This window comes from Carya illinoinensis, chromosome 15, assembly GCF_018687715.1.
Source record: "Carya illinoinensis cultivar Pawnee chromosome 15, C.illinoinensisPawnee_v1, whole genome shotgun sequence".
Classification (NCBI taxonomy): Eukaryota; Viridiplantae; Streptophyta; class Magnoliopsida; order Fagales; family Juglandaceae; genus Carya; species Carya illinoinensis.
In genome coordinates this window covers 9,555,507-9,566,328 of record NC_056766.1, presented here as the reverse complement: position 1 = coordinate 9,566,328, position 10,822 = coordinate 9,555,507, and the positions used below count along the sequence as shown (strand labels likewise).

Genomic DNA, 10,822 nt, shown 5'->3' with positions numbered 1-10,822 from the left:
ATGATTAATCTTTGAAATACATGGTCAACAAACAATTTCTTCGAGACTAAATGCATTATATAGCGTTTTATGTCCATAATCAAAACAAAGCGGGGAAAAGATTCCAAGACTATATTTAGCTTTCTCCTTTTGTTTTTTGAAGGGTGAATTGGTGTGTTGATAAGGGAGTGTTTGATTGTTGAAATCAACTCAACTTATCTTAAATTAATTAATAATGGGATCCACTATTTCTTCAACTTCTCATAAAAAAGTTAAATAAATCTTAACCGGCCTATTTCTTACATTCAAACACATCTTAATAAGACCTACAAAATACCACTATTCATAGATGAATTAAGATCATATGAGATCATCTCATCATTCAAAAGTAGAAATCATTGCCCAATTTGTGAAAAGTAATATTAGAAGTGACCTATCACAAGTGGACATGATACACATAATGATTGGTCGCTCGACCAAGTAAAGAACCAACCCATTCTTCAATGTTAATTGTGTTTGCCTGCAACAGATCATATACAAAACCCCAAAGCAATGCATCTTGTTTGCCTAAAACCTTGTTGTGAAGCAAAAGACGGGGGAATCCTAACTCCCCACTTGTTGATCAAGCCATATTTTGGACCCGATAGCCAACGTTTGGTCGGATGACATTAGAGATGGTGGTGGTGGAGGAGACGAGCAATTATAAACAAGACAATGAAGGAAAATGATTCAAAAAATAGGAGACATGAATTTATTTGGTTTAGCAGTAAATTCTATGCTCACAGAGTCTGGGGGAGAAGCTCCATTATGCAATATTTATAAATTAGGACATGTTTGGATGCTTTGAGTAGGGCTGTTCATCTGGGCCGGACCGGATTCCGGTTCCGGTTTTCGGCCCGGGTCAAATCCGGGCCAAAATTCGGATTTGAAAAACCGGATTAATCCGGTCTGGGTATCGGATTTAAAATCTGGAACCCGGGTTTTATAAACTAAAAAAAAGAAACCCTACTTCTGTTCTTCTACTCTAGCACCGCCCCCCCCCCCCCCGGATTCAGATCTCTCTCTCTCTCTCTCTCTCTCTCTCTCTCTGTGCGACGCGAACTCTTTCACCTCCCTACCCCAGTTTCCTCTCTCTCTCTCTCTCTCTCTCTCTCTCTCTCTCTCTCACTCTCATCCCTTCAAGCGCTAGCACTTTTGTTTTGTTCGGAACCTGAATTTGATCAAGCGGCTCACCGATCATCTTCTTTTGATCGCGCGGTTCACCGAACGGTGGAAGTGCTTTTGTTTGCAGCTAAGTTGATTTTGGTTTTTTTTTTTCTAAATATGTTTTCGTTTTTAAAATTATTACTTTTTGCTCTTGATCCCTTTCTTTGGCATTGATTCGTTGTTTTATTGTACCTTGATCTGTTGTTTTTCGTGGTCTCTGTTTGGTTGTTGTGGTGAAAAAGAAAACGCCGAGTAAAAGAAAATAGAGGTAGAAAGGGGAAAAAAAAAAGTTGTGGGTATGGGAAATAATATTATTTTTCAATTTTTACCCGTTTTTCTTGATGTCGATCTTGGTCCTCTGGGCTAAATCAGTTGCAGCTAAGTTGTGGAGATAGAAAGATTGTGCATCAGAATGAAAAACTTTACAAAAACCTGTCAGTAACAGACGATGTCTCTCATTCTAGTAAGACTTGATTTATGCAAAGCTAAAAAATACGTAGATATGGTTTCCAAGCCGCAAAATGCTTAATTTTTCTAATTATTTAGGTCCCTTTTCATTTTTGTTAAAATATCGTTTATGCTAATGAAGTCACTGTGAAACACGTTTGAACTCTGAATGATAGTTTTGGGGTTTTGAAGTTAGTCTTTATCTAATTGCCATTGATTTTTCTTTGCAATAGTCATTGCGTGTCTTGTATTGAATACTGCAATAAGACTTTTCTGAGTAATTATTGGAACGCCCTTTTGGCATGCTTGCGTATTTGTTGGTTTATAGAAATTGCATTTTGCCATGCTTTGCATATGAAACTTGCACCAAATGCCATTTGTTTGTTAAGCGGCACATAAATTTAGTAGTCTTTTTTTTCAACCAGAAGGCAATAGTAACTATCAAAAAGTAACTTTTAACTTAAGTTGCAGCTCAAACCCGGAGAGAAAACAACCAAAATGAGAGACAGACTGAAAAGACTTGGTGATTCTCAAGATCAGTCTCCCAACTAATATTCTTAGAATGCTGCGTGCGTGTGTTTGGGCTTGTGTTTGTCATAACTTTGGCAGGGAAAATGGGTTGGACCTGGTCAATCTTTTTGTTCAATGGCTTAAGTTTTATATCACTGTTGTTTCTTATATTTTTTTTTAACTTGTAATGTCATTATCTTTTGTTCTTGTAGGACATGTCATTCCATTTTTGGCCTGGACACTTTCTTTATCTTTATTATTATTATTATTGTTGTTGCTGTTGTTAGTATTATTACTATTATTTTTGCCTAGAACTTTTAACTTGTAGATAAGTCCAGTCCATATGGGTGGGGAGGTTGGAGCATATACTGTAGTAAACAAATTGGACTTGGAGACCGAAAGTAATGGTTATATATCTTTTAAGTAGTGGAGGATACATGTAAGTGTTAATGGGGATGGTGAAAATATACTCATCACAGAAGATCCAAATGGAGCAGTGAAGAAGGATATCTAGATCTGGCAGAGTATCGCAGAAGCTCTTCTGATTGAAATGATGATACAATGACTTGTAATTTTTTATTTTGTAATGTAATTAAATACCAAATAATGTAATATGAAGTAAGTTATACATATTGAATTTCTATTTTTTAGATGCATTTAGTTAAAAAGATAATTAGTTTTCTATATAAAAAAAAAATGTTTTTCAAATGTAATAGACTATAGGCTTTAGATTAAAACAAAAATGCTTTACAAGAACATCTTTTTCTGGGAAAAACATTTCATGGTATATAGCCTTTGTAGTGTTTTAAAAAAAAAAAAATCCGGGTAAAGGCCGGAACTCGGATTCTCGGGTTATCAAAACCCGGATTCATCTGGGTTTAGGCCCGGGTCATAACAGGGGTAGATCCGGTCCAGAACCCAATCCGGGTTCCGGGCCAGGTATATCCGATGAACAGTCTTAGCTTTGAGTATCTCATAACCAGTTTTGTGAATAGTAGTCAAATAGTTTGAGTTAAGATGTTTTATTAGATTTTGAAAAATAAAAATATTATAAAATTAAAAAATTGTTTGAATATAATTTTATTAATATTATTTTTGTTTTGAAGTTTATAAAAGTTGTGTTTGGATAATGATTAGATGAAAATATTACAAATTTGAAATTAAAAAGTATTTTATATTTGAGTGATATTTGAGAATAAGATTATGAGAAATTTTAAGAATTTTGAAAATTCTGTGTCTCATCTATGTGTCCAAACCCCTAGTCTCTCATGTGTCATCATGTTATAAGGTGAAGGGGAAGAGGATAAGAAGATGAAGGCAAATGTGAAATGGAAGAGGAAGAGCCCTCTATATATAAGCCGTAGTAGACTCTTTAAGAAGCCATCCTTTGCATGTCTTGTCGCTTTAAGAGTCATCGAGAATACCCTGCCCTTGGAGATGGATATGCATGCTCATGCGAGCATAATGTTCAAACAGCCATTCATAGACAAACAATATTCTACATTATATGATGCTTGTTAGGCATGTAAACTTGCTTTCTTGCTTGTTGTTCGTGACCCCAAGCATTGGCCTAAAGATGTCGTTTGGCACTTGCTGGTTTATCAGATTGTAATATTACTTTTATTATAAAGCAGATTTGATGAATCACACAAAATCATGTCAGATTATGAGATTATTTTTATGTAATCTATTTCTGACTATAGCATTCCTAACAAATAAATAATCATATTTAAAAAATTTGGGAATGAAGAAGGTTAAAGATCTGTATCTGACAATCAACCACCATGAGAGACTAGAGTCAGACATGCTTGGTTTCACCTTCTTTTAAAAAAAATTTCAAAATTTTAATTTTGTCCAAAAATCATCAAGAATCTTTGCAGTCTGCACCTTGTTCTATAGTCCCTCGATATTGGAGTCATTCCAACGTTGGCTTCCTTGGTCCTCGATCAACTCCTCAATAAAGCTAACATTTATGTTAGATGTCAATCGAAAATTACTGCCAAAATGTTCAACAAAAAGATTCAGATTCCTCCGTTAAGTTCTCTCTTTACTTCACTATCAAACGGGTTTTTCATTGAATTATAGGATTAAAGTGAGAGATATAAATAGAGTTCGTCCATAGTTACTGAATAATTCACTCCAAAAAGTGTCTCGAACACTATATTATATTTTTTCTTTTTTTATGAATTTTTTAATCATTATAAACATTTAAAAAAATAAAAAAAAATCACAACATTATTTAAAAACACTTCTTTAATCACTAAGTATATATATAAAAAAAAGACTCAGAACACTCAGACACATATTCGGGACAAATAGTATTTCTGATATAAATATATCAAGTGGATTTTATAGTATTATTGGATGTGTATATTTGGTAAATGAGATGAGACGAGAAATTCTTAAAACTTTTCATAATTTCTTTCTCAAATATAACTCAATAACAAAATATATTTTAATTATAAATCTTCAACTTTTTCATCTAATCATTATCTAATTATTACAATTTTTACAAGTTTCAAAACGAAACACAAATATCAATATGACTTTTTTAAATTTCAAAATAAAAATAATATTCAAATAATTTTTTAATTTTATAATATTTCTATTCAAAATTATCTCTCATTTTTTAAAATTTAATAAAATATCTTAACTCGAATTATTTTACTACTATTCATAGACTATTTTGCTATCATTCACAAAATTTTGAGATACTCCTAGTGTCGCTATCTGAAAAATTGTTCAAACAACTATAAATGGCATGTTGTGGGATCTATCTCATATATCCTATCTTTCTTTCCACTCTAGAAGTCTTAAAATTCGGTCAAGAGCTCAAGTACCGAAATTTCAAATGTTGGACCACAAAATAGGTCGAAATGCAAAACCAGCTAGCATGAAAGCTCCCACTTGGAATTTGGAAGCGCTTCTCATGGATCATGGCTTTATCCATGATGTCCAAAAGTTAACGGAGAAACGTCTACTTTAACAAGGAAATATTGTCTGATCCATGAGTTTCAATGAACTGGACAAATGAACAGTCTTCTGTGAACAAAATGCTTACGTCTTTGCCATTCACACTAGCTATCTCGTGGCTTTTTGTGCCAGCCCTGATCCAGTACTCCTGCCTGTAACATCTTCCCTGTACATGAGGAAGGATTTTTGATAATTTTGTGGAAGAAATGATTGGATATTTGATGCATGGGACATTAGTGTGCTGCTTTATGGATTTTGCATTGTTTTGGTTTTACAACAGTACTTGAGATTGTGCACAGAAGATTACAACGAAATCTTCAAGTGTTCATTTATTCAGATGACTTGAATATTCTTAACAACGTTGAAGAATGCTATATGGAGTGTATGTGTTTAAAACACACCAACTTGCACATCCAAGAATGAAAAAGACCCGATAGAATTGGCTTGGTCAACATACAGCATATCAACAACCTAATTTTCAAATGTAACATGCAAAGTATGAATGATGCTTTCTTGGATTTTATCTTGGAGAGTCAGATAGGATGACAATCGAGCTCAATATGTTTAATTTGTATGTTCTCTCATAAAATACAAGATTGGCAAAAATATGAAAGGTTGCTTGTTTATCACATAAGAGTAATACAACTTTATTACAACTGGTAGGAAAATCTTGAAGCATATAAAGAATCCAAGTGCATTGATCCATAGCTAAAACTATGGATCTATACTAAGCTTTAGTAGTTGATTGAGATATAGTGTATTGTTTCTTTGATTTCTAGGAAATCTAAGAGTCATTGAAAAACACAAATTGACCTAAAATGAAGAATCTAGTATCAAGGCAATTGGCTTAACCGGAGGAGTATGCAAATGCCTTAAGATGTATAGAAAAATGTATTTGAATACACTACAAGAAATATTATTATTTCCGGTGACTATAAATCGTTGCAAAAAGTCTCTACTTCGCCGCAAATACTTATTTGCGACTATTATTTCCCGCCGGTCTTGTGTTGCAATTGTTAAGTGCAGAAAAAAAATCACGGCGTGAGTTATCATAGCCGGAAATAGTTTTTTTTTTGCGGCGACAAAATGTGGTTGCTAAAACTCTAATAGTGCGTCGGAATAACATTTTAGTAACCCGTAGATATAAGAGTAAGCTTAGCATTTTGCGGCGAGAAAATAAGTATTTGTAGCGACAATTTGTCGCCGCAATAGCCTCTGATATGCCTATAGTCACGGCAAAAAGTTTTCCTGCTGAATTTCGAGATTTACCATTTTGGCCTCTCTTTTTTTAAACACCTGTAGTCCCCCATTAAATACAATAGCCAATGCATGTAAATTTGTAATAGATCAACATATTCCCTAATGAGCATACAATATCATGAACTAATCGTTTACATGATATAGATGTTTCAAATTCTCCCAACATGTATCGGTATATCATTCATGTAACAGCCCGCTAGAAATTTAATTGTGAAATTTCTATTAGCTTTAGGAACCTCGTGAAGACCCCATAAGTTTTCACGAATTGACTAATCGCATAGGTTTTAGCCTGTTAACATAGTTAGTGTTATCATTCACTATGGTGCCAGAAATGCGATTTTAATTATTTGAGATAGTTAGAAGTGTCAGAATACATTATAGTCTACATTACTAAACTTAATTGAATATTTAAGATTTTTCAGTACTAAGTTTATTACGTTTATTTTTGGAGTGAATAGTAACCTCGGTAAACGTACTAAGTGCAGTGTTTTCAAAATCAGAGTGTGTAATGTCCAAATTAGGTTAGCGAAATTTTATTTGGACACTTGGCAAGATCTTAACCACACATAATTAATAGTATTAGATACTTGGCACAAAAAGAAACCATTAGATGGAATTGTGAAGGAAATTAAGGTGTGAGATCATGACACCTAAGCAAAATTTTTTTCATCTGATCAATCAAATTGAGGCCCACTAAGGCCCACGAATTTGGCCACCTTGGCAAGGCTTCTTGGAGAAGTTTCCTCCCCCACTTGGCAGATCATTCATTGCCACAAGCTACACTCAATAGTATGGAGGAACCCACCCCATCAAGCACCCCCATAGCTTTTGTCCTTTGCCCCCCACTATCCTTCACTTCATGTCACACGTATACCTCCACTCAATGATCATTAAGGTCCAAATAATCCCCCTACAGAAGTCTTGAGTCGTGCAAGACACACTTACTTCACTTTAATAATTTCTTCACCCCGTTCTTAGAGAGAAACCCAAAAGAGCTCTCGAGCAGATTTATGGGTCTTTTTGCGTGGAGATTTTCAACCATTTTTCCTCGTGATCGCACTTGAAGTTTTATAAGAAATGCGGAGATCGATGTAAGTTAGCTTTTAACTTACTAGCAGTCTACTGTGTATGTGTGCTAAGTAAAGGAACTACAGTGTATGTATGTGTGTTATCATATATGTCATGCCATGCCAAGTTATCACGTAATTGTCTATTATACAGATTTTATTCTGTCATCAATTTTTATCTGTTACATAATATATTCTGTCATGTATTACTGTACCTTACAAGTACGTCATGCTAAGTATGTCATCTATTACATGTATGTCAAGTTATGTAATTTTCACTGTTACAAGTATGTCATGTTAAATATGTTGTCTATTATATGTTATGTCATGTTATGAAATGTTTCTATCTCAAGTTGGTCATGTATTTCAAGTTATGTTCAAATCATGTTATGTTACGTCAGGGCTTCAGTCCTTTCGTATTCCAGTCACGTTTCATCTTGAGTACATTCAGTTTGTGTAGAATACATGGGGCCACAACAATTGTGGAGTATGTATTTAACTACATGTGATGTGTAGAATACATGGGTCCACAACAACTGTGGAGTATGTATTTACGCGTAGAATACATGGGGCCACAACAACTGTGGAGTATGTATTTTTCATGTTAAGTCAAGTTTGTGTAGAATACATGGGGTCACAACAATTGTGGAGTATGTATTTACACGTAGAATACATGGGGCCACAACAACTGTGGAGTATGTATTTTTCATGTTAAGTCAAGTTTGTGTAGAATACATGGGGCCACAACAACTGTGGAGTATGTATTTTTCATGTTAAGTCAAGTTTCCGAACAAGTTCATGATAAGTCAAGTTTCATATCACGTTCATGTTAAGTCAAGTTTCAGAACAAGTTCATGATAAGTCAAGTTTCATATCATGTTCATGTTAAGTCAAGTTTCAGAGCAAGTTCATGCTAAGTCAAGTTTCAGATCAAGTTCATGTCAAGTCAAGTTCAATTCATGTTTCAATTTAAGTTATGTCAATTATGCTATGTTGTACACCAAGTTATGCTTTAATTACTTATGAATTTGATTATGCAATTATGCTTTTACTGTCATCCATGCATCATTAGCTTGTGTGGAAGTTTTTGTTAACATACTGAGATTTGTAATCAAATCTCACTGTGGTAGTCGCAACTACCATTCCTCCCGAATGGTAGATTTTGTTACAGGACCTGAAGGAGAATCAGAAGCTGACCAACCAGACACAGTTGACTGAGCGACGATGCGACGTCAATATTAATATAGTAGTTAACGTAAATTATTACTTGTACTATGGAGTTGCATCTCCAGTACTTTTTGGATCATAAGCATTTTGGACTAGTGTTATGATCTTAGCTGTTCAATGGGTATTTATGTATGAAGTATGTTTTAAGTATTTGAGATATTTTTAATTTGGTGCATAGTATTGCTAAAGAAAAAAATTATCCACTGCGAATATTGCATAATGTTAGGTGCATGTTAGGAATATTGCATCTTATATGTCATGAACGGGGGCAGGTAACCTTGTGTTGCATGTCTCGATGCTTCAAATGTCCGTCTGATCCCAAACGGAATTTGGGGGCGTCACAATTCATTTATCATAAAAAGGACTATTTGAAATTCACCCCAACATCCCACATTAATAGATCAATGTAAGTTTACATGTGTACTCCTCATCTTTATTGTGTAACAAGGATTTCCTAAGCAAGTCTTGATCATCATGGAAGCTGCCTTCTTCATCTCAAAACCTAAAGGTATACCTCTTCATCTGAAAATTGGAAGCCTCCTTCATTGATCTCAAAGCTGCAAAAATTTAGATTCACAAATTTTTCTTTAGTTTCCAAAGCCCAACAAAAATTTAAATTGCAACTACAAAATTGGAAAACCTAAAAACCATTATAAACCAAAAGAAAATGGGTGCATGCATGCTTTTCTTCACTTGTGACATGAGCTCAGTGTTCTATATTATGATTTATTCTTAAATGTTGCTTAATTAAGAAGTATAATTAAACTGCAATATTAATTATTGAGGTACTTAGAAAATCACAAAAAAATGCAATTCTGTGATATGATAAAAAGAAGAGCAATATTTAGGGGGACTAATTAATATTTTAGATGTGTATATATATATATATATAAGGTTAGAGGATCATAGATATGCACCTTTTCCACTTCTTGATTTGGTCCCAGCCTACAGAAACCAAAGTACTGCAAAACCAGACTTCCACATCAAAATCCTTCACAGTGAAGGTTGTACTGTGTGCAGCTCCAAGTCAGTGTAAACCATTTCAAAACATACAACCTAACACCAAATATCTAATAATCAAAAAAAGTTATACTAGGAGACACTTTTCTATGACATGTAAGGCACAAATCCATCTCCGCACAAAAAACTTATTGACTAAAAAAGGAATTGCCTATGCAGGTCCTTGAGTTTCTCTATGAGACTCTCCTTGGGTTTGCCTCTGTGATTCCATGTATGAACTTAATAATTTGTCGTACTCAGCTTGCTTCGCCAACACTTTCTCTACATTCCCCTGTAATTCTTCCAACTGATTCTTGTAATACTCAACATCCTTCTCATGCCTCTTTGCACGTTCTGTTAATGCTGCAAATTTTTCTGCAGTGTTCTGTCTAGATGACTCGGGGATAACCATCTCCCCCAACCCCCTTGCATACACTGGCCTGTGGCCTAGTACCTCCCTAAAGATTGATGCAACAACATCCTTAGTCTGTTTCTCAGGCTCTAACTTAGAGTACTTGGCAACCATTTCATTCTATTCAAGGAAGTGAAATCACATGTTAATATGTACACATGGATTCTTTCAAAACTACAAGGTAAATAATACGTACACTCGGATTCATTCAAAGTCACTCACATGTTTCTCTTCCATCGTTGGAGTCACAAATTTACTCTTCTTCTTACTCCACCTCACCTCTTTAAAAAAATCAATAAGGTGCTCATCACTCTCAGACTACAAATACAAGCAGGGATTAATACCATTTGTCGGTTAAAATCAGCAAATAATATGTTACTTCCTACATTTACATGTACAAATCTGAATAAAATTCGTACCCTCATTTGCATTAGTCTTACGAATGAGGTTCGTCCAGCCGTGTGGTTTGTTTGTTGTTTCGCTCTATTACTTTTATTTTTTTCAGATATCATCTACAATTCACAAACTTGTATTAACACAACTAGATCATAAACATATAAAAAATAGCACAATCAACATCGATTAGACTTACCCTAAATTCCGCGCTTGACCATCGAGCGCATAACTTCACCCAAGTAGCTGGTGTCACCAACTCTGGCACATTCGCAAGAGCTTCTTCGTTCGTCTTGTAACTCTTGTATATTTTGTGAAGTTCATACCGAATATGATTGAACCTCTTCCT

At 34.5% G+C, this 10,822-nt stretch overlaps 1 long non-coding RNA gene across 1 annotated transcript; it reads right to left on the bottom strand.

The window, feature by feature from the left end:
* Nucleotides 1-9,034: 9,034 nt before the first annotated feature.
* On the bottom strand, nt 9,035-9,955 carry LOC122297663. The gene is made up of 2 exons (XR_006238852.1): nt 9,587-9,955; nt 9,035-9,226 (listed from the first exon to the last, which is right to left on the bottom strand). It is a non-coding gene; the product is annotated as an uncharacterized LOC122297663 (long non-coding RNA).
* Between the last annotated feature and the right edge of the window lie 867 nt (nt 9,956-10,822).